The sequence below is a fragment of the Aethalodelphis obliquidens genome, unplaced genomic scaffold (genome assembly GCF_003676395.1).
Source record: "Aethalodelphis obliquidens isolate GAN/ISIS:26980383/991018 unplaced genomic scaffold, ASM367639v1 scaffold65, whole genome shotgun sequence".
Classification (NCBI taxonomy): domain Eukaryota; kingdom Metazoa; phylum Chordata; class Mammalia; order Artiodactyla; family Delphinidae; genus Aethalodelphis; species Aethalodelphis obliquidens.
In genome coordinates, this window is record NW_020838009.1 from 9,896,143 (window position 1) to 9,921,330 (window position 25,188).

General features: G+C 46.2%; 1 long non-coding RNA gene across 1 annotated transcript in view; it reads right to left on the minus strand.

Annotated features, from left to right (window-relative positions):
- Positions 1-770: 770 nt before the first annotated feature.
- The window catches only part of LOC113610835 (uncharacterized), a 25,783-nt gene continuing 1,365 nt past the window's right edge, over positions 771-25,188 (minus strand). Inside the window, exons 2-3 of the long non-coding RNA XR_003429241.1 lie at positions 24,558-24,661; positions 771-1,603 (exon numbers count right to left, since the gene is read on the minus strand). This is a non-coding gene — a long non-coding RNA (uncharacterized LOC113610835). The remainder of the gene's footprint in view (positions 1,604-24,557; positions 24,662-25,188) is intronic.

The following is a 25,188-nucleotide window of genomic DNA, read 5'->3' on the forward strand; positions in this document are numbered from 1 at the left end:
AAGTTCTTTGGATCCCCAGAGTCATGAAGTCTCCCAATCCCAGAAGCCAGGTATTCTCACGGCAGTGAATACTTGGGCAGGACTGATGCAGGCCTATACATGGATGGGGCTGTAGTACACTACAGGTGGTAGCCATGCACTCTGTGAATAGCCTGGAAGTTTGTTCCAGTCATTGGGTTCAGTATAGAGGTCAGGGGTTATGAAATGTAATACATAAAGTGGTGTAGCTTGAGGGCAGGAGTCAACTGTTTTAACCACATCTCAGACCAGGAAGGTCATTAGTGAGGAATATTGGGTGCGAGAGGATTGAGAGATTCCACTGGGTCTGTCCATTCTTCACTAGTAATTTTTCAAAAGACAAAGCAAATGCTAATTGATTCATTTTAGTTGGGTATAGAATTGCCACACAGTTTGGAAATCCTCAGGAACTAGAAAGTTGCTCAGTGAATAAGAAATTCAAATAAAGACAATCAGATGAACCAAACAGCTGAAGACATCAGATCAAGAAAGCCCAAGGCAGTCATCTTATCACCCCAAGTTCCAACTTTTTAGGATCATCTCTACATTGGATTCCACCAGGCCTTTTTTTTTTTTTTTTTTGTGGTACGTGAGCCTCTCACTGTTGTGGCCTCTTCCGTTGGGGAGCACAGGCTCCGGACGCGCAGGCTCAGCGGCCATGGCTCACGGGCCCAGCCGCTCCGCGGCATGTGGGATCCTCCCAGACCGGGGCACGCACCCGCGTCCCCTGCATCGGCAGGCGGACTCTCAACCACTGCGCCACCAGGGAAGCCCCTCCACCAGGCCTTTTAAGCACTCAGGCTGCAGCCCCCTCTCAAGACCGTAAGGATTGTATATTACCCTAGGCAGTTGCCCACCCACCGCTTTTGGAACAGCTTGTGGCCCTTTCTCTGGGGGGGATTTTGCTGTCATTGATGACCTCAGCATTTGGACCTGTACCTGTTTGGATTTGGCCAGTCCCTGAATGACCCAATTAGACTCTGTGATCTGGCTTCTGGACAGAACAACTTTGCTCCTGGGCTCAGGGTGGGGGGCAGGGCATCATTTGGGATAGTTTTGGCTCTAGGTAACAGAAACCGTACTCAAGCTGGTTTAATCAGTGAGGACATTTATTGTGTCATTTAATAGGAAGTCCCACGAGAGGGTGGTTTCCAGGTAAGCTGATACAGCATCTCAGTGAGGACATAAAGACCCCAGTTCATGTGTTCCTTTGTTCACTCCTTCCCTGACACAGGAGATTGTGCCATTTTGCCCTTCATGCATGAGAGTCCCTGCTTCCTCACAGCCCTACCAACAGAATGTATTGTCAAACATTTGGATTTTTGCCAATCTGATAGGTGAAAAGTGGTATAACAGTCTTATTTCAATTTTAATTGCTCTTACTATGAGTTAAGTTGAGCATTTTTTCCTGTGCTTAAGGGCTACTTACTTGTTTTTCCTTTTCTGTGAACTTTGTCTTCACCTACTTTTCTCACTTTCCATTTGGGTTGTTGACCTTGGATGCAGGGTTTTTTCCATCTCTCTGCTCTGGCCTTTTTAGTGCTTGCTTCCTGCTCAGGCTGGAACCAAGATGGCAGCAGCAGTTCTAGACATTGAGATGTTCAGAAATTAGGTTTGTCACTTTCTGTTTGTAGCTAACCCAGTTCCACTTTCCAACCCCTTTCTCCCTTTCCTGTTTCTTCTTTATTTTTGTTTGTTTTTTTGGTCTCGCCGTGCAGCTTGTGGGATCTTAGTTCCCTGACCAGGATCGAACCCGGGCCCCCTGCAGTGGAAGCACCGAGTCCTAACCACTGCACCGCCAGGGAATTCCCATCCTGTTTCTTCTTTGGACAAGAAGGGCTAAAAACTGACTTTCCCAGTTTGCTTTGCAGTGAGGAGCAGCCATGGGACATAGTCCTGCCCAATGAGACGAAAGTGGGAAAGTACGAGGAAATTTCTGGGAAAGATTTGGTCAGAAAAAGCACAGGTGTCACTGGCATAGCCCCTTTCTTCCTGCCTTAACATGAACAGAATGGCTGGAGTGGCAGCCTTCTTGACACCATAAATGAAAGACAAAGACAGTCACAGAGATGTTGATCCTAATATTATTGGAGCCACTAAACCAACACCAGGAACCGCCTACCTCCAGAGTTTGTACACAGCTCATTAAATATCTTCACTCTTAAATTATTATTTGTCAGGGTGTGGGCGGAGGGGGGTGTGTTCTCTTACTTGCTGATGAACACATTCCTAACTGGTACACTGTGGCTTTCTCTTAAGAGGGAGAAAACTTCCCAGAAGTCACCCTCCCCCTTTCCCTGGACTTCCCCTCAGGACATTGGTCAGATTGGGTCACATGTCCTTTCCTGAACCAATCACCTCAAGGGGCATAGGATTCTCCTTAGGCCAATGGGGTCATTCCTGGGGTGGGGGCAACGTTCACTGAGACATATGGATACAGGGAAGAGAGGTGGAAACCAGAGGCAGGAGGATGGTGGCATTTTTAGAAAGGAAGGGGTGAGAAATGGCTGCTGAGTGGACAGGCAGTGGGGTCTCCTGCAGTGAGTGAAAGAGTAGCCTCAGCTCGGGGCTGCGCCTGGGGGAGTGACTTGTGTCTCACCTGCATGGACACGCTGCCCAGTCACACTGCTCTAGGGCATTGCAGGCTCTACCTGAGTGCAGAGATTTGTGACCTGTCTCACCTGTTGGGCAGCAAAGTCCTGTAAACTACGAATGCATAGCTACATGAGCTACATATACGTCTCTCAATGAGGTCAAAGAAGTGGTTGCATTTCCTTAAAACAAAAACAAATTTTCCTTAATAAACGAATAGATTATACCAGTTTATAAACTCCATGAGGGCAGGGGTGTGTCTTTTTTGGTTTCTGCTGTACCCCAATCCCTAGCAATTGATTAAAAATGTTGAACAGGACAGAGGGTTTTTTTTTGGCCACACCTCGCAGCATGCACCCCCTGCAGTGGAAGCTCGGAGTCTTAACCACTGGACCCCCATGGAAGTCCCCAGAGCTTTTCAACATAGACCTTGACATCTATCAGTCCACTGATTTGGGGGCTCTGATAATTCAATCTGCTACCGTCCGACTGATTTATACTGGTATCTACCCTGTACTTCTCCCTCTCCACTACAAGACTACAACAAGAAGTCTATTTGGAGACCTGCTGAACCCAAGGATATGTGCATCTAGCATTTCAAGCCAAGGGTGCTGTGGAGCTGAGGCTGGTGAACCCATTCTGGCTCTCAGGAATCATTGCTTCCTTTTCTGGGGCTTGCCAAATCACCTCTTTATTCCTGCTCAGCCCTCTGGCTCAATGTTTGAAGTCTCCACGTTCTTTCTTTTTAGTATCGGGAATGGCCTTTTGACCCTCTCCAACCTTCCAGCTCATTTTCTGTTGTAATATCTCAAAAACCACAGGCAGTGACTCAGAGTCCCAGTGCCCAGTGATGGGGATATAATGAGTCCAGGCCAAAGAACATTATTTCAAGGAGCCAGGAGCTCATTTACAAACTCTCTAACCCACCTTGGACTAGCTAAGAGCTAGTTCCTCCCCGACGGTACTCACTCACACACACACTTGTCCTCCAGGTCTGAAAGGCAAAGGCCCCATCACCTGATGAGTTCCCACCTTCCAGCATTCCGCCCCCAGCATCTAGCAGCAGGCCTGCTCTTTCTTTCATCTCCTTGCTCTGAAGAGAACTAAAAGCTCCTTTTCATTGTTCTCCCTGGCAGTATTCTATTACAGTTGTTTATTTCCTCCATTATAAAAAGTAATATAAACTCATTTAGGAAGATGTAGAAAATCCAGCTAAGTAGGAAGAAGGAGTAAGGAAAAATAATATACTGCCCCCTATACCTAAGGTCAAGCACAGTCAACATTTCAGTGCCAGAAACTAACACAACATTGTAAATCAACTATACTCCAATAAAAATTAAAAAAAAAAAATCCCAGTCACACCCTTAAAAACAAAACATTTCAGTGCCTTACGGAAGCTATTCCGACAGGTCTCCCTTATCCTCATATGCCTTCTTTATACAATTTCCTTTTAAATCTAAGCTCTAATGATGAACAGTTTGTATACCTCCTACAATACAATTATAGAATCATTGTGAATGCGAACAAAGATTTAACCCACAGCACCCTCCAGCACAAGGGATGTTTTCTCCAGGAACAGGTGACTGTGTAGAACATGGCATGACCAGGTAGGGATGCTCAGATAAGGCCATTCCTGGCAGCAGCTTGTAGAAGCCCAGAAAAGGTGTGAGATGTGCCCCTCATTATTACAGTCGTGCTCTTTGGGGAGGAGGGGGTAGAAGTGGAGACAAAGGGGTAGGCTTTCACTTTATATACTTTACAAAAAACTACGAAAAAGAATGATCTTTGCAGAGATTATTACCTTAGTGTCTTAATCTCTGGAAATGTTATATGGTGAACATATGTTGCTTTGGTAATCACAGAAATATAACACATGTGTTATGGGCTGAATAGTGTCCCTCAAATCCGTATGTTGAAGTCCTAACCCCCCGTGCCTCAGAATGTGTCTGTATTTGGAGACAGGGCTTTTAAAGAGGTAATTAACTGAAAATGAGGTCATTAGGGTGAGCCCTAATCCAATATGACTGGTGTCCTTATAAGAAGAGGAGATTAGGACACAGATGCTCATAGAGGGAAGTCCAGGGAGAAAATGGCCATCTGCAAACCCAGAAGCCTCAGGAGGAGCCAACCCTGCCAACACCTTGATCTTGGACTTCTAGCCTCCAGAACCATAAGAAAATAAATTTCTGTTGTTTAAGCCACCCAGTCTCTGGCACTTTGATATGGCAATAATACAAGCTCTTGGCTTTTCAAATTTTCACACTGAAGGTTATCACTGGTCATGAGAAACGCACAGGTTCAGGAATTACTTTTTTTTTTTTTGGCTGTGCTGCACAGCATGTGGGATCGTATTTCCTTGACTAGGGATCAAACCTATGCCCCCTGCAGTAGAAGCGCAGAGTCTTAACCACTGGACTTCCAGGAAAGTCCCTCCTTTGAACTTTTCAAAGCGGATTTAACCTTCAGTGTGGGATGCAGGTAGCCACACCCTTTCCTTCCCTGGAATGCACTGCAGTGTGAGGTGATGTCTCCCAAGTTTTCGCTCCACGTAGGTTCAGATCCCACTGGGACCACCTACAGGGCAAGACCATTTAGGCTCTCTTATCCTCAGTTCCCACTCTGTAAAGCAGAGAGAATAAGAGCAGGCAGCCTTTTTCTTTAAGTCCTCAGGGAGATGAGACACGTAATGGTGACAGCATAGCACAGCAGTTAGAAGACCAGATCCCCAGCCCACACTTGCTGAGCTTGGTGGTTCAGGTCCTGGCTCAGCCACCTTCCTCCTGGGTGGCCTTGGGCAAAGTGCTTCTGCCCTCTGTAAAATGAGGATTACAAAAGCATGATGATGGGGACTCAGTGCATTAATGTATCTAAAGTACATATATTGAGAATTAATATATCTAAACTACTCTGTCTAGTAGAGTAGCCATCAGCCAGCTGCACCCGTTGAGCACTTGAAATGTGGCTCCTTCAAACTGCGATGTGCCGTTAAGTGTAAATTCACGTCGGATTTTGAAGACTTAATAAGAAAAGAGAGTGTGAAACATCTCACTGATAATTAATATTTTGCATCTTTTAGATTAAATAGAATATATTTTACAGTTAATTTCACTTAAAAAAAACTTTTTAAAATACAGAGCAGTTACTAATTTTCCCCTTGGGTATCACCCATGTGTACATTAGGTATACATATTACTAATTTCTGTTTGTATTTCTTATTTATTTATTTATTTATTTTTGGTTGCATCAGGTCTTAGTTGCGGCAGGCAGGCTCCTTAGTTGCGGCTTGCTGGCTACTTAGTTGCGGCATGTGAACTCTTAGTTGCAGCATGCATGTGGGATCTAGTTCCCTGACCAGGGATCGAACCCAGGCCCCCTTGCATTGAGAGTGTGCAGTCTTATCCAGCGCCACCAGGGAAGTCCCCTGTTTGTACTTCTTAAACAGTAAATAAAATAAAATGCAGCTACTAGAATATTTTAAATTATATATGTGCTGGCACTGTATGCTTATTAGACAGCTGGCTTAGAACAGGGCCTGCCTGGCATGTAGCAGGAGTAACTGAAGCTACTATCAGTGTTTAGCGCCTGGCACTTGGTAAGCACTTATCAAGTGGCGGTTTTTGTTCTGAAGACTTCTCAGGGGCCCTCTCCTGCTTCTGCTTTGGAGATCTATGCCTGGAAATGCATTGTCTGTTTCCCTGCAGGATTTTGTCATATTCACCCATTGGGAGAGCTCCCGGTCTTTCCTTTAATCTTCGCCACCCCCAAGACCTCTCCAGGGATGTCTACACACATGGGCGCACACACACACACAGACACAGACATACACACACATGCAGGTGTAGACTTTCTCGAGATCCAGTCCTCCATCACCTCCTGTCACCCCTGCAACTGTGGTCCCCAAGCACCTCTGCATCCTGCACTGAGTTCACCTGGCCTGGGTTTGGGGATCCCTTTTTGCCATCATCATTCTCTGCTTTCTCCTCAGGCCCTGAACTTCTGAGGCTTGATCTGTGATGCTCAGACAGATGGAATGTTGCCAGCAGGGGCTGTTAGCAGGCTGCCAAGAGGCTGCCCAGAGCAGCTTTTACTCTGACAAATTCACTCCTGGGGCCCCCAGGTCTACCCACGTCCTGGCAGCCGGTGGAGAGAAGATGGAGTCTCAGCTGTGGACTTGGATGACTCAGTTTCTCAGGAGGCCACGTTTTCAATGCATTTAGCAGGGTGAGAACAGTTTTTGTTTTGGAAAATATCTGGATCAGCCACTTTGGTTGAGGAAGGGGAGGTGCCAGGGCATGGTTAAACGCATGAGGAGCTAAACAGCTTTACAGGGGTCGTTAACAAGAACTTGGGGAAAGGGACCCCCAAAAGAGAGAAGACAGGGGAGAAGGTCAGGAAAATGAAAAGGGGCCAGAACACAATAGCAGGAGCCTCAGCCTAGGAGTTATGTGTCTAGTGAGAAATTCCCAGTGGCAGGGACAGAATGGCAGTGGGAAGTGACTTTTTAAAAAAATTGTGGTAAAATACACATAACATAAAATTTACCATCTTAACCATTTCTAGGTGTACATCCTCCTTGTTTTGTAACCATCACCACCATCCATCTCCAGAATTCTTTTCATCTTCCCAAACCAAAACTCTGTACCCATTAAACAATAACTTTCCATTCCCCCAGCCCCCGCAACTGCCATTCTATTTCCTGTCTATGAATTTGACTACGCTAGGTACCCCATATAAGTGGAAACATATTGTATTATGTTTGGCTTATTTCACTTAGCATAATGTCCTCAAGGTTAATCCATGTTGTAGCATGTGTCAGAATTTTCTTTCTTTTTAAGGCTGAATAGGGCTTCCCTGGTGGTGCAGTGGTTGAGAGTCCGCCTGCCGATGCAGGGGACGCGGGTTCATGCCCCGGTCTGGGGAGATCCCACATACCACGGAGCGGCTGGGCCCGTGAGCCATGGCCGCTGAGCCTACGCGTCCGGAGCCTGTGCTCCGCAACGGGGGAGGCCACAACACTGAGAGGCCCGCATACCAAAAAAAAAAAAAAAAGGCTGAATAACATTCCCTTGTATGTATAACCACATTTTGTTTATCCATTCACCCATTAGTAGACACTTGGGTTGCTTCCATCTTTTGGCTGTTGTGATTAATGCTGCCATGAACATGGGTATATAAATATCTCTTTCAAACACTGCTTTCAATTCTTTTAGGTATCCATCTAGAAGCAGAATTGCTGGGTCATATGGTAATTCTATTTTTATTTTTTGAGGAACTGCCATGCTATTTTCAACAGTGCCTGTACCATTTTACATTCTCACCAACAGTGCATAAAAGTTCCAATTTCTGAAAAGACAACCTATAGAATGGGAGAAAATATTTGCAAATGATATGACTGATAAGGATTAATATCAAAAATATATAAACAACTCATACGACTCAACATAAAAAAAAAAACAACCTGATTGAAAAACGGGTGGAAGACCTGAATAGACAGTTTTCCAAAGAAGACATACAGATGACCAACACGCACATGAAAAGATGTTCAGCATCGTTAATCATTAGAGAAATGCAAATTAAAACCACAATGAGATATCACCTCACACCTGTTAGAATGGCATCTCCATATCAGGATGTGGAGAAAAGAGAATCCTCATATGCTGTTGGTGGGAATGTAAATTGGTATAGTCACTGTGGAAAACAGTATGAAGGTTTCTCGAAAAACTAAAAACAGAACTCCCATATGACCCAGCAATTCCATTCCTAGGTATATATCCTAAAAAATGAAAACACTAATTTGAAAAAGTACATGCACCCCAATGTTCATGGCAGCACTATTTACAATTGCCAAGATATGGAAGCAACCCAGGTGTCCATCAACAGATGAATGGATAAAGAAGATGTAGTATATATATACGATGGAATATTACTCAGCCATAAAGAATGAGAATTTGCCATTTGCAACAACATGGGTGGACCTATAGGATATTACGCTAAGTGAAATAAGTCAGAGAAAGACAAATACTATATGATATCATTTATATGTGTAATTTAAAAAATAAAACAAACTAGTGAATATAACAAAAAGAAACAGACTCACAGATATAGAGAATAATCTAGTGCTTACCAATGGGAAGTGGGGGGCAAGATAGGGGTAGAGAATTAAGAGGCACAAACTACTATGTATAAAATAAATAAGCTACAAGACTATGGCCAATATTCTGAAATAACTATAAATGGAATATAACCTTTAAAAATTGTGAATCACTGTTGTACACCTGAAACTTATATAATACTGTACATCAACTAATACCTCAATAAACAAAAAAGAGTTCTGGGAATTCCCTGGCAGTCCAGTGGTTAGGGCTTGGCGCTTTCACTGCTGTGGCCCAGGTTCATCCCTGGTCAGGAGCTAAGATCCTGCAAGCCATGCGGTGCACCCAAAAGAAGAAAAAAAAGAGTTCCAATTTCTCTACATCCAAACCCACATTTTTTTTTCTTCTTTTTTTAATAGTAGCCATCCTAATGTGTGTTAAGTGGTATTAATTTGTATTTTCCGAGTGATTAGAGATGTTGATCAACTTTTTAATGTGCTTACTGGCCTTTTACATACTATCTTTGGAAAAATGTCTATTCAAGTCGTTTGCGCCCCCACCCCTTTCTTTTGTGGTTGAAACCTTTTTAAAAAAAAATAATTAATTAATTTATTTTTGGCTACGTTGGGTCTTTGTTGCTGCTCGTGGGCTTTCTTTAGTTGTGGTGAGCATGGGGATACTCTTCATTGCGGTGCTTGGGCTTCTCATTGTGGTGGCTTCTCTTGTTGTGGAGCACGGGCTCTAGGTGCGAGGGCTTCAGTAGCTGTGGTGCGTAGGCTTCAGTAGTTTTGGCATGTGGGTTCAGTAGTTGTGGCTTGCGGGCTCTAGAGCACAGGCACAGTAGTTATGGCATATGGGCTTAGTTGCTCCACGGCACGTGGGATCTTCCCGGACCAGGGATCAAACCCATGTCCCCTACATTGGGAGGTGGATTCTTAACCACTGTGCCACCAGGGAAGTCCCACCTTTGCCCATTTTTTAATCAGATGTTTGTTTTTCTGTTGTTGAGTTGTAGGTTTTTTTTTTTTTTTTTTTTTTGCGGTACGCGGGCCTCTCACTGTTGTGCCTCTCCTGTTGTGGAGCACAGGCTCTGCACGCGCAGGCTCAGCAGCCATGGCTCACGGGCCCAGCCGCTCCGCGGCATGTGGGATCCTCCCGAACCGGGACACAAACCCGTGTCCCCTGCATCGGCAGGCGGACTCTCAACCACTGCGCCACCAGGGAAGCCCTTAACATCTTTATTGGAGTATAACTGCTTTACGATGGTGTGTTAGTTTCTGCTGTATAACAAAGTGAATCAGCTATACGTATACATATATCCCCATATCTCCTCCCTCTTGCCTCTCCCTCCCACCCTCCCTACCCCACCCCTCTAGGTGGTCACCAAGCACCGTTCTGATCTCCCTGTGCTATGCGGTTGCTTCCCACTAGCTATCTATTTTACATTGGTAGTGTATATAAGTCCATGCCACTCTCTCATTTCATCCCAACTTACCTACCCTTCCCCCGCCCCATGTCCTCAAGTCCATTCTTCACGTCTGCATCTTTATTTCCACTGTTTCTTTGTTTGATGGTTGGTTGGTTGGTTTTTTTCTGGGAATCCCCAGCAACACCCGAACTATTGTTCCGTTTCAGAGAGGTCTGCTGGGATCCCATGACCAATTAACCATTTTCTCAAGTTTATCAAGGTGTTTTTCTACCTCTTCTTTTACAGTTTAACTCCCTCTCTCCCTCTCTCTGTCTCTGTATCTCCTCTCATTACTTGAACTGTGGGCAAACACTTTCCTCTTGGTCCCCTAAGAATCACTCTGACCTGGCCCCAAGCCCTTTGTTTGGATATCTCAAACTCGGTGATCAAACCCAAATCCACTCCAGCAGCAGACTCCACCGGGAGACCAGCTCTTCACCTCCTGGGTCTTCCCATTCCCAAGTCCCAAACAGTTAGGCTACCATATTGATTGTCTTCTTGTCTTTTTTTTTTAAGATAACATTTTTAAAAAATATTTTATTTTATTTATTTATTTTTGGCTGTGCCGCTGGGCATCCGTGATCCTAGTTCCCTGACCAGGGATCGAACCCGTGCCCCCCTGCAGTGGAAGTGCGGAGTCTTAACCACTGGACCACCAGGGAAGTCACTGGTTTCTTGTCTTAGATTCCAGGGCATGCAAAGATGTTGTCCTGGCCTTGTCCAGGGAGGCCCTTAGTCTCTGAAGATTCAGTGGGGGAGGGGAGGAACCTGCGAGAGGCCAAGGCTTCCCAAGCACACGCCATACTCACTGATGCTCAGCTCCGCAGGCCCCCACGGCCCCCCTCCTTCCCTGGCTTGAAGATTCTCTTCCCACCCCACATTTCCTTCCCTCCTGGCCCCAGGGCAGACCTATTCATTAGCCACCTGCAGCAATACAATTCCTTCTTCCTCTTCCCCTGTGTGGCATGTTTCTACGGTTGGAGCACCTCAGAGATTCCCACGGAGATCAGCCTTCTGGAGGCGGAGGAGAGGGCATATGTCCACCGCTGTCCCAGCCAGACCGCAGCGGGGTGCTCAGGGGGCGTCCTTCCCTTCCACCCCAAACGTGGCTGTCAGATGTTCTGGAAACAAGGGTGCTCACTGCTGAGGTCCCTGGAGGTTGCTAAGGGTACCTTGAGGTTGTCTCTATCCCATGGGTTCGACCCAGGACTTCAGAAGCTGTCCAGACCATGAAGTCCAGCAGTGCAGATACAGAGCAGCCCTTTTGTTCCCAAACTGCTCTGTGGGGTCAATGTGAGTGACAGTAATTGGGAGAGGCTCGTCAGAGGGAGCCTCAGAGGAAACCGGAGGAACCACCCCTCTGTCCCAGTGGCTGTCCCCCCGACTGTCAGACCTGGAAGGACCAGGTCCTGCTGACACACCTCCACCTTCCACTGGCTACCCTCTTTAGAATTTTCTGCAAGCCATTATCCACACACCACCAGAATGCTCTTTTTATATTTAGCCTCACTTAAAAGCTTTCAATAGGGACTTCCCTGGTGGTCCAGTGGTTAAGACTCCGTGCTCCCAATGCAGGGGGCCCGGGTTCAATCCCTGGTCAGGGAACTAGATTCTGCATGCTGCGATGAAGATCCTGCATGCCACAACTAAGACCCGGCACAGCCAAATAAATAAATATTGAAGAAAAAAAAAAAGCTTTCAATAGCCTCCCACCAATCCTGGAATAATGGTGTCCTTACCAGGCCTTCAAGGCCCAATGTGAACCAGTCCCTGCCTGTTCCTCTGAACTCACCACCCATCCCTCTCCCCTAGCTCACCATACGCCAGACACACTGATCTTCTCCTGGTCCCAGCATTCCAAGACCGTTTCAGCCTCAGGGCCTTTGCACTTGCTGTTCCTTCTGATCAGAATGCTCTTCGCACAGATCCTTGTCATTTGGTTTGAGGCTCAGAAGTCAACCTCTCCTGACTACTTCAGTCCAGAGTAGCCTCCCCTTCCTTATGCTTTATCTCCTCATACTATTTTATTTTCTTCTCCACACATACCCCTTTCTGAAGCTTAAGCTTCAGGATCCCTCACTCACATAGGCCCCTTCCAAGGGGTCTACCTAATTTTGTATTATTTTCTTAAAAAGAATCCCCTGCCCAGCCAACCCAACTGTGTAAGCTTCAGGCCCCACAAAATCTAGATTCATCTGTATCTAGAGCAAAGGACCAGGCTGTATTTGGTACATCCTGTGCCTGCCGCTGCCAGGAAGACAAACTCAGCATTCATCCTGTCAGGCTATTTCAACACACCCTTGGCCTCTCTCATCTCTTCAGGTCTGGGTGCCAAGAGGAAACTTTGCCCAGGAATCTTGGTAACTGCCCTGCTCACTGTACCCTGAATTCAAGGTTGGGGTGGGGGGCAGAGTGGGAGTGGTATGGGGGAGGGGATGGGGGTGTCCAAACTCCAAGAGCTGTTGTTTGTGCTTCTCCCTTCTGGACACCCTTGCCTTGACTCCCCCAAATAGACATAAACTTTCTCAATCGGCAAGCATACCACCCTCAACCATTCACCCAGGAGACTGAAAAACCTAGACTTCCGTAGAATCTTTCATCTCTTTCCTTTCTGAGATTTTTGCAAAGGTAATCCTAATGTCTATCACTGATTCCACTTCTTACCATCTTGGGCATATATTTAGTGCACAGGTCTTAACTCTCCCTCTGCCTTGCCCCCGGCAGACCTGGCTAATTGATCACAGAACTTTTCCAGGTGGGCCTTCTGTGTAACCACCACCAATTGATCAGAGAGGAAACCTAATTATCTCCTAATGAAACTCAGGTTTAAATGACTGAAGAGGTAAATCTGGTTCAAAGGAACAGGGCTAATGCTTCTGATGAATTCCTATATCTATGTTGAGTCCAGGGAGGCCAGTTCCAAGGACATATTTTCTATTTAATTAAGTGAGGGGAGACTTTGGGAGAACACGGCACCTTGCAGTACCTCCCGTGACACGGTGGAAAATTCACTGATCTGGAGCTGGAAGTCCTGCTCTGTTCTGGGCAAAACGACTCACTTCTTCATTCTGCTCAGGCTGCTGTAACAAATTACCCCAGACTGGCGGCTGAAACAGATAACGTTTACTTCTTACAGTTCTGGAGGCTGGAATCCAAGAACAAGGCGCTGGCTGATTCCATGTCTGGTGAGAGCCCTTTTCCAGGTTACAGACAACTGGCTTCTCCTTGTAAACTTTCTGGAAAGAAATCCAGAAACACCCTCATGACGTTCTTACTGGGAGTCACAGTGAACTGTCCTTAGTATCGGGAGAGACTGTCCCCTCCTGGTGGCCAAAGCAGTAAGAAAGTTGATGGGGAATGAACTTAATGAGCTTAAGGGCTAGACACACCAGCATTCACAAAGAAGCCTGTCTGTGGTGCTGGGCAAGGACTCCTGTGGGGACTGTCCCCCTGCACATGTGTTACTTCCTACTTCAGCTCACCTCTTGCCAACCTCCTTCTCCAATTCTCCCAAACTGGTTGTCATAAACTCCACCACCCTCCTTAGTGCTCCCGACTATTCATCCCCCTCGCTCTCTGCCTCCCACTCGTCAGAGGAAAAAGAGGCCACCAGGCAGCAACCATCACGGCTCCCTCCTCCTTTTTAAATTGAAAACTTGTCTTCTTAGAAACGAACAATCTGAGAAGTAAGGGCAAAGATCACGGGTGCCTGTAGAAACCAGCTCGTCTTCCAGGCCATCACCTGGCACCGCGACACCATCCCACCAGGGAACCCGAGCCCGGTATCCCGGCGCGGAAGCCGAGGCACCAGGTCGACGCAGCGCGCAGGCTGCTTCCTTCATCTTGAAAGAGAGGTCTACACTGGCTGACCCACTTTACTAGCTCCCAGCCTTTCCTCAACCCACCTGCTGAGTTCCTGCTTTCCCTGCTGCAGCCTCCTCACCATCCAGCAGAGCAATGGAGGAACGGCCCCTGCCAAGGTCACGGATGTCTCTGGACGGCAAAATCCAGGGGACACCTCTCGGTGCTCCTTTCCTCATCCACTCTGTAACTTCCGCACTGCGGTCCATCCCCTGGCTATCTCACATTTTCTGTGACAGCCCTTCTGGGTCTCCTCTTCCTCAGGGGCCCTCCGGTGTAGATGCCCATCAGGGTCTCATCACCGCTCCCTCCTCCCCTCCTCTTCTCCATCCTCACAGCGCACTCTCTCCTTGAGCAATCTTTTCAGACCCATGGCTTCCACCACCGTCCCTAGGCTGAGAACATTTAGGAGGAAGCAACATGTTGAAGAATGCAAAATAAGCATGTATGAACTGAGGCTACCACGTGAAGGAAGACAGTTGAGGGAGAAAGGAAAAACACCAGGTCCTTCCCCTATGACTGTGGGCAAATGAGCACACCACCCCAAGTCTTGGATTTCTCATTCACAGAACTGGGATAAGAATAGTACCTACTTCATAGGATTGTTATGACGCTTAAGGGGGATAATTCTAGAACAAGCACCCAGTGCCCGTACTTGTCAACATTATTGCTCTGTTATTTGCAGGGGTAGAGAAGCAATGGGAAGAAGTGAGGTTAAACTGAGAAATGGTAGTTTGGATCCAGGTTTTGAAACATAGGAGGGCAGTGGACCAATGGGGTATATTTGCCAAGGGCATTCCTAGCCCAACAGTGCAGATGCCATAGGGCTGAGAGCCCAGGAGCCGGCAGCTCCTTCTCAGGCCTTCTGCTCTCCTTCTGGCCATCTGGCTGACCTTGTAAGCACCTGACGTGGGTTCAGCAGGTGGCCGGCCATGATGCCCTACGTGCATGTCCCAGGCATTCCTGAGACAGTCTGCCCTGAAGTTGGGGGAGGTGCTGGTGGGTCAGAATGATAAACAGTTTAGAGCCAGGGAAGTAAAAGGTCACCTTTTGGGCTGTGTCCTGGGGGAAGGGACACTGTTACCAGGGGAACGAGTACCGGTCCTTAAGAAGTACGTTGAACCTGCCCTTAGCACTTGTCCAGTTGCCAGGTCCTAAACTTAAACACGAATGCTATTTGTCCAAGATAACAGGATCCAAATGAGGACACGTGGGCTAATTCAGTGGTGGCTGCAGCCAGCTTATACAGGCTCATGAGAACCAATCGTTAAACTTTCAGGAATTTTGTCAGCCAGTTATTAAACATAGCCACTTTTAAAAATTAAGTTATGTAAACTTACAATTAAATAAAACATATTAAAAGACTCAAAATTCATCACTTCCTTTTTACTGTAGTATTTCTTCTCTTGAGGATATTTACAGTTATTGTATCTATCTGGTAGAAATACTGTGCAACTCTGTGTTCAGTGGCATTATGTTGGTAGTTAGACGTTGGCCATGGTGGAAGTATCTACACCACAGAAAGGCTATAAATCAACACACACACACACACACACACACACACACACACACACACACACACCCTGGTTGTTAAAAACATTTACCAGTTGGGCTTCCCTGGTGGCGCAGTGGTTGAGAGTCCGCCTGCCGATGCAGCGGACACGGGTTCGTGCCCCGGTCTGGGAAGATCCCACATGCCACGGAGCTGCTGGGCCCGTGAGCCATGGCCGCTGAGCCTGCGCGTCCGGAGCCTGTGCTCCACAATGGGAGAGGCCACAACAGTGAGAGGCCCGCGTACCACTAAAAACAAATAAAAAACATTTACCAGCACCTCCCTGCATAAACTGATGTCTGAAATTTTTTTTATTTTTTGGCCACGTGGCTTGTGGGATCCCAGTTCCCAGACCAGGGATTGAACCCCGGACACAGCAGTGAAAGCTTGGAATCCTAACCATTAGGCCACCAGGGAACTCCCATTGAAATTTTCTCTTTAGCCACTTCTTTTTTTTTTTTTTGGCTGCATCTGGTCTTCTCTCTAGTTGCGGAGAGTGGGGGCTACTCTCCATTGCGGTGCCTGGGCTTCTCATTGCAGTGGCTTCTCTTGTTGCGGAGCACCGGCTCTAGGCACGCGGGCTCAGTAGTCATGGCACGCGGGCCCTAGAGCTTGTGGGCTTCAGTAGTTGCAGCGCGTGGGCTTCAGTAGTTGCAGCACGTGGGCTTCAGTAGTTGCGGCACGTGGGCTCAGTAGTTGTGGCACACGGGCTCAGCTGCTCCGCGGCCTCTGGGATCCTCGGGAACCAGGGATCGAACCCATGTCCCCTGCATTGGCAGGCGGATTCTCAATCACTGCGCCACCAGGGAAGTCCCTAGCCACTTCTTATGAGTTTCGGCAGTCTCCATCGGCTCCACATAAACAGGGCCCGAGGGCCACTCCAGCCTTTTGAGTTTCCACACTCTAGTTTTGGAGTGAGCTCCCAAATCTCACTGGTCTATACCCCACCAAGGGTGTGAATAATGGTGGCCATTACTCATCACTTAATACTTGTCTCATCCTCCCTCAGCTCACCCTCACAACATCACCATGAGGCTGGTATTAAACTTTTACTCTACCAATTACAGATGATAAAGTGAGCCACAGAGAAAGTAAGCAACTCTCTCCCAAGGCAACCAGGAAAAACAAGGCGGAATCCTCTCATAACCACTACAAATAAAGAATAATCTGATAATCTGATAAAGAGATGTGATTAAGTGGTTCAATTGCCACTTCTTCATGGCACCAACCCTGACTTTAGTTTTCAACTACCAAAGGGCATCCATTTTGATGTCATTTTATTTTTCTTAGTCACATCCAATAAAACTGTGGGCTCACAGGATGTGACCTATCCCAGGTCTTTAGGAGACTTTAATGAATAAATAAGACTGTTCTAGAGTTAATTGATGCACTGTTTCAGTTGATGTAGTGCTTCTAAATCAATTATTAATTAGGAATTGAGATTCAACTATGAAACCAACTCAGTTCAAAACCTGGGCACCTCCCATGAAAGCTAAAGCCCAGAGTCTTTAAATAACTTGTTAAAAGTTACACAGCTTGTAAGAGATGAAGACAAGATATTAACCAAGGCCTGTCTGATTCCAGAGCCCCTGCTCCAGGGAGAGGCATATGATGAGTATGTTAAAAAGCAAAATTCAACTGAGTAAATTTGAAGATTTGTCTTTATTCAACAATTCATGACTTGGGTAGCCTCCCATCTGGCAAACAAAGGAGCTCCGAGGAGCTGTACAAAGGGAAGACTTTTACAGGCAAAAGGAGGCGGGGCAAGGAAGTTACTCTAGCTAAGAGTGGATTGTTTCAGGCAAGGTCACCTTCCTTTTGGGGAAGACTGGGGCTGAAACCGTGCACCTCTGTCTGGGACTTGAACCCACGTGGCCGGGACTTGAACCCGGCCAAAACCCTGATTGAGACTTGAACCCAAACGGCTGGGACTCAAACGCAGCCAAAACCCACAGTCTTCCAACTGAAATCACACACCTGGTTTCAGGACTTAATGAAGCTCAGGTTCTTGATGTCTCATCACAGAGAGAATTCAGTGACAGACAAAGTGATAGGTAAGAAGTGGATTTATTTAGAGAGAAACACACTCCACAGACAGAGTCTGGGCCAGCCATCTCAGAAGGTGAGAAAGGCACCAGGGTATGGGGTTGTCAGTTTTTACTGGAGTGGGTAATTTCATAAGCTAATGAGTGGGAGGAGGATTCCAGCTATTTTAGGAAAGGGCCAGGATTTCCAGGAATTGGGCCACTGCCCACTTTTTGATACTTATGGTCGGTCTTGGAACTGTCATGGCGCCTGTAGGTGTGTCATTTAGCTTGCTGATGTGAGCTTGCTGATACTGAGGCTCAAGTTCTAGTGGAGGGACTTCCCTGGTGGCGCAGTGGTTAAGAGTCCAGCTGCCAAAGCAGGGGACAAGGGTTTGAGCCCTGGTACGGGAAGATCCCACATGCCGCAGAGCAACTAAGCCTGTGCACCACAGCTACTGAGGCTGCGCTCTAGAGCCCGCGAGCCACAACTACTGAGCCCACGTGCCACAACTACTGAAGCCCGTGAGCCTAGAGCCTGTGCTCCGCAATAAGAGAAGCCACCACAGTGAGAAGCCTGCGCACGGCAACAAGGAGTAGCCCCTGCCCACCCCAACTAAAGGAAGCCCTCGTGCATCAACGAAGACCCAACACAGCCAAAAATTAATTAATTAATTATTTATTTTTAAAAAGGTCTAGTGGAAAAAGTCAACTTATCCGCCATCTTGGATCCATTTGGTTCTAGTCAGTTTATGTCATGTCCTCAGGCTATGTCATTCTTTCAAACCTTGTGCCCTGCCTCCTTTCCTCCTGTTTCAGGTCCTTCAGGCAGATTACCTCACCAGTGCTGACCAGGTAACTCCACATTGGCTGACTAAAGATCACATTCCTGGGAGAGGCTGAAACTGCCAATATTTATTTATTTATTTATTTAAAGTACAGTTGATTTACAATGTTGTGTTATAGGTTAGGTATTAAGTCTTGATTTGCTGATGTGGGGTTTAGCACAAGTGAATCTGAAACAGAAGGGAAGGCGACAGGGCACCTTTAAAAGAATGACATAGCCATAAGACATGACGAAAACTGGTTAGAACTAACTAGATCCAAGACAGCAGAAGATCTAACTTCCGGTAGACCTTGGGCCTCATTACATGCTCATTGTAATACATTAGCTAAATAACACATCCACCAGCACCATGACAGGTCAGAGCTAACCATAAAAGGCCAAAAAGTGGGTGGTGGCCCAATTCCTGGAAATCCCCGCCCTCTCCCCCAGCCCCCCGAAATAGTTGGAATAATCCTCCCACTCATTAGCCTATGAAATTACCCACGCCATATTTTGGGGCCTCTCACCTTCTGAGATGGCCCACACTCTGTCTGTGGAGTGTGTCTCTCCCTAAATAAATCCACTTCTTACGTATCACTTTGTCTCGCACTGAATTCTTTCTGCCATAAGACATCAAGAAACTGAGCTTCATTAAGTCCTGAGACCAGGTGTGTGATCTCAATTAAAAGACGGTGGGTTTAAGTCCCAGTCTGAGTTGCACGGTTTCAAATCCATCTGGGGCCTGTTGTTTCCTTTTTTTTTTTTTCTTCATTTATTTTGGCTGCGCTGGGTCTTAGGTGCGGCACACGGGCTTCTTAGTTGCAGCATGCAAACTCTTAGTTGCAGCATGCGAACTCTTAGTTGCAGCATGTATGCGGGATCTAGTTCCCCGACCAGGGATCGAACCCCAGCCCCCTGCATTGGGAGCTCGGAGTCTTACCCACTGGACCACCAGGGAAGTTCCTGCTGTCTCTTTTTAGACAACTATTAGGCAGCTATTAAAATAAAGTCTTGTAGGGCTTCCCTGGTGGCACAGTGGTTGAGAGTCCGCCTGCCAATGCAGGGGACACGGGTTCGTGTCCCAGTCCGGGAAGATCCCACATGCCGCGGAGCGGCTGGGCCCGTGAGCCATGGCCACTGAGCCTGCACGTCCGGAGCCTGTGCTCCGCAACGGGAGAGGCCACAACAGTGAGAGGCCCGCATACCGCAAAAAAAAAAAAAAAAGTCTTGTAGAAGAACATTTAATGGTAGAGAAAAATGCCTGTTACGTATTAAATTTAAAACGGAGGTTAAAAAATAACTGAATTTTATCAATTCTTGGATACATACTGTTTTTCACATTTTAACATATCTGAAATAGGGTGCATCAAAAATCAATTTCAGGACTTCCCTGGTGGTGCAGTGGTTGGGAATCCACCTGCCAATGCAGGGGACACGGGTTTGATCCCTGGTCTGGGAAGATCCACATGCCTGGAGTAACTAAGCCTGTGTGCCACAACTACTGAGCCTGCATTCCACAACTACTGAAGCCATGAGCCCTAGAGCCTGTGCTCCACCACAAGAGAAGCCACCACAATGAGAAGCCCGCACGCCACAACAAAGAGTAGCCCCCGCTCACCACAACTAGAGAAAGCCCGCATGCAGCAACGAAGACCCAACACAGCCAAAAGTAAAAAAAATTTTTTTAAATCAATTTCAGGAAAATTATAGATATCAAAGTGAAAGGCAGGGACTTCCCTGGTGACATAGTGGTTAAAACTCTGCGCTCCCAATGCAGGGGGCCCGGGTTCAATCCCTGGTCAGGGAACTAGATCTCACATGCATGCCACAACTATGAGTTCAAATGCCACAACTAAGGAGTCCATCTGCCACAACTAAGACCCAGCAAACCAAATAAATAAATAAATAAATCTTTTTAAAAAAGTGAAAGATAAAACAATAAAACTTCCAGAAGATACTATAGGGTTAAGAAAAGATTTATCAAACAGGAAATAAGACATAAACATAAAAGGTCAATAAGTTGGACTAAATTAAAATTAAGAATTTCTGTGCATCAAAATACTTTTTGTGTGTGTGTATGTGTGTACGCGGGCCTCTCACTGCTGTGGCCTCTCCCGTTGCGGAGCACAGACTCTGGACGCGCAGGCTCAGCGGCCATGGCTCACGGGCCCAGCTGCTCCGCGGCATGTGAGATCCTCCCGGACTGGGGCACAAACCCGTGTCCCCTACATCGGCAGGCGGACTCTCAAACACTGCGCCACCAGGGAAACCCTCCAAATACATTTTAAATGAATGAGAAGGCAAGCCACTGAATGGGAAAAAACCAAACTTTTGCAATACATATACCCAAAAAGGGGACTCATATCAGAATGTATATTGAACTCCTACAGATCACAAACTGGCAGACAATCCAATGGAAAAAATAAGCAAAAACTTGAAGCAGGCACTTCAGAAAAGAGAATATTAAAATGGGCAATAAGTATACGAAAAGGAGCTCAATTTCTTTAGTCTCCAGGGAAATGCTATTTATCAGTTTAATGAACTGACCAATTGCGCCCGAGAGACCACGGGAAAGGCAATTTAAAACCACCATGAGGGGCTTCCCTGGTGGTGCAGTGGTTGAGAGTCCGCCTGCCGGTGCAGGGGAAACGGGTTCGTGCCCTGGTCTGGGAAGATCCCACATGCCGCGGAGCGCCGGGTCCCGTGAGCCATGGCCGCTGAGCCTGCGCGTCCGGAGCCTGTGCTCCGCAACGGCAGAGGCCACAGCGGTGAGAGGTCCGCGTACCGCAAAAACAAAACAAACAGCAACAACAACAACAACAAAAAACCACCATGAGAACCACTATACACCCACAAGAATGACTAAAACTGAAAAGAATGACAATGCCAACTGTTAGCAAAGATGTAAAGAAACTGAAGCTCTCATACATTGTTGGAAGAATACAGACACTCAGAAAATTGTTTGCCAGTGTCTGTTAAAGCCGAATGCTTAAGTATGTAGCCTATGACCCAGTAATTCACTCCTAAGTATCATCCAACAGAATTTCATACATATGTGCAGCAAAAGACAAGTGTCAGAACCTTCATAGAAGCATCGTTAATAATAACCCCAAACTGGAAACAACCCAAATGTCTGTCAATAGTAGAATGGATACATAAATTGTGGAATATTCATAACATAGAGTTTTATATGGCAGAAGAATTAATAAATTACAGCTACATGCAAAAACATAGATGATTTTTTTTATTTAAAAAATATATGTTTATTTTTAGTTAACTAATTTATTTATTTGGCTGCATCGGGTCTTAGTTGCAGCACGCGGGATCTTTTTTGCAGTGCACGGGCTTCTCTCTAGTTGTGGTGCATGGGCTCCAGAGTGCGTGGGCTCAGTAGTTGTGGCACTCGGGCTCTCTAGTTGTGGTGCGCGGGCTCTAGAGTGTGAGGGCTTAGTTGCCCTGCAGCATGTGGGATCTTAGTTCCCTGACCGGTGATTGAACCCATGTCCCCTGCATTGGAAGGAGGATTCTTAACCACTGGACCACCAGCGAAGTCCCTGGATTAATTTTATTTTTATTTTTGAAAACTTTATTTTATTTTTAAAAAATATTTTTATTTATTTTATTTATTTTTGGCTGCATTGGGTCTTCGTTGCTGCGCATGGCCTTTCTCTAGCTGCAGTGAGCGGGGGCTACTCTCCGTTGTGGTGCACAGGCTTCTCATTGAGGCAGCTTCTCCTTGCTGGGAAGCACGGGCTCTAGGTACACAGGCTTCAGTAATTGTGGCTCACAGGCTCAGTAGTTGTGGCTCGTGGTCTCTAGAGCGTAGGCTCAGTATTTGTGGCGCACGGGCTTAGCTGCTCTGCGGCATGTGGGATCTTCCTGGACCAGGGCTCGAACCCATGTCCCCTGCATTGGCAGGTGGATTCTTAGTCACTGCACCACCAGGGAAGTCCCTGGGTGAATTTTAGAAATGCAGTGTTGAGAAGAAGTAAGACACAACAGAGTACATACTATATGATTCCATTCACAGGAAAACAAAAATAGGCAAAACCAGTCTATTTTAGTAGAAGTTAAGATAGCAAAGGGAAGTTGGGAAACATAATGCCTAGGAGGTGGTTTAAGGAGGGTCTTGGGGGTCCTGGTGATGTTACATTTCCTGATCTGGGTAGTGATTTCATCAACATTCATAAGTCGTACACTAGGGACTTCCCTGGTGGCGCAGTGGTTAAGAATCCGCCCGCCAATGCAGGGGACACGGGTTCAAGCCCTGGTCCAGGAAGATCCCACATGCCGCAGGGCAACTAAACCCGTGTGCCACAACTACTGAGCCTGCACTCTAGAGCCCGTGAGCCACAGCTACTGAAGCCTGCCTGCCTAGAGCCCGTGCTCCGCAACAAGAGACGCCACTGCAGTGAGAAGCCTGTGCACTGCAACGAAGCGCAGCCCCCGTCTGCCACAGTTAAGAGAAAGCCCGCACGCAGCAACGAAGACTCAACACAGCCAAAAATAAATAAATAAATTTATATAAAAATAAGTTGTACACTAATAACTTATGTACTCTCTGTATACACATATGTATATATTATACTTCACTAAAAAGCTTACGAAATGAGGATAAAATTGAACAATTTGAGACAGAGAAAGTTAATTACTCACAGATCTTTGTTCAAAGACCTATTCAATGATGCCCTTCAGTTAACAGGAAATTGAATTCAGCACATAGGAGTGGAAAGTAAGACACGTTGCTCAGCTAGGAAACAGGAAAACATGTTGATAAACCTATTTTAAAAAAAGTGAGGGGGCTCAGAAGACCCAGTAGAACTAAAGTATGATGGAATAATAACATGGAAGATAGGAGAGGAGAAATTGGACAGAAGTCATCTAAGTTTCTCATATTTCTAAGAAAGATAAAGACAATGATGAATTTTAAACTCTGTATAGTCAAGTTAAGAATTTAATTTCTAAACGAGCAGAAATAGAATGTATAATTTCTAAACCAGTGAAGGGGCTAAGGGAGAATAAAGAAGTCTGCATTGATCCAGTAGAAAACTAAAAAAGGGGGGACTTCCCTGGTGGTCCAGTGGTTAAGAATCTGTCTTCCAATGCAGGGGACACAGGTTTGATCCCTGGTCGGGGAACTAAGATCCCATATGGCGCAGGGCAACTAAGCCCGTGTGGCAACTACTGAGCCCGCGTGCAGCAATGAAAGATTCCACATGCCGCAACGAAGATCCTGCATGCTGCAACCAAGACCCAATGCAGCCAAATAAAAAATAAATTAATTAATTAAAAAAAAAAAGCTAATGAGACATGACAACCAAATGCTATGCCTGAGCCTTGATTCTAGATCCCGGACCCCCTTCCCCTAATTTTTTTTTTTTTTAATTCCTGGTTTTTTAAAAAAATTTATTCATTTTTGGCTGCGTTGAGTCTTCGTTGCTGTGCATGGGCTTCCTCTAGTTGCAGCGAGTCCCCCACAACTAGAGAAAGCCCAGACTTCTCCTTGCAGTGGCTTCTTGTTGTGAAGCATGGGCTCTAGGGCACGTGGGCTTCAGCAGTTGTGGCACGCGGGCTCAGTAGTTGTGGCTTGCAGGCTCTAGAGTGCAGGCTCAGTAGTTGTGTTGCACGGGCTTAGTTGCCCCACGGCATGTGAGATCTTCCCAGACCAGGGCTCGAACCTGTGTCCCCTGCATTAGCAGGCAGATTCTTAACCACTGCGCCACCAGGGAAATCCCCCCTTCCCAAATTTAAAGGAATTACTGGGACATCTTGGGACAATTTAATACAGACTATACATTATATAGCATTATTGTATAAATGTTAGATTTCTTGTGTGGGATAATGTGGCCCCCATTTTTGTTGAGCTCCAAGTGCTTTCCTCTAGGATAATTCTCCAACTTTTTGGCTTTAGGACCTCTTTACACTCTGAGAAGTTGTTGAGGACTCAAAAGAGCTCTTGTTTATATAGGTTATACAAAACCCTATTTACCGAATTAAAAGTTAAGACAGAAAATTTGAAACATGTTTATATATTAATTTAAAAATAAGATTTTCCAAAATAAAAGAGTTAATGAGAAGAGTTGCTTTGTTTACATTTTTGCAACTCTCTTCATATCTGACTTACCAGAAGTAGCTGGATTCTCACATCCACTTCAGCATTTAGTCTGCTGCTGTATATTGTTTTGGTTGAGGTATATGAAGAAAATCCAGCCTCAGATTGATGTGTAGCTGGAAAAAGAAAAATGAGGAATATTTTAATAGCTTTTTCAGATGTTAGGACTATTCTCTTTTTCCCCCCCATTATCAAAGACCATTTAATTTTTAAAGATCAACAATACCAAAAGCATAAAGTGGAGTAGAAGAAAATAGTTTTTTATAAGTACAATTTAATTAAAGCTGTTTACAACTATTCTCTCCCACAGGACTTAAGCATGAATTTAAAAAGAGTAAGAGATGAGGACTTCCCTGGTGGCGCAATGGTTGAGAATCCGCCTGCCGACACAGGGGACACGGGTTCGAGCCCAGGTCTGAGAAGATCTCACGTGCCACAGAGCAACTAAGCCCACGCATCACAACTGTTGAGCCTGCGCTCTAGAGCCCATGAGCCACAACTACTGAAGCCCATGTGCCTAGAGCCCGTGCGCTACAACAAGAGAAGCCACTGCAATAAGTCCTCGCAATGCAACGAAGAGTAGCCCCCTCTAGCCACGCAACTAGAGAAAGTCCGCATGCAGCAACAAAGACCCAACACAGCC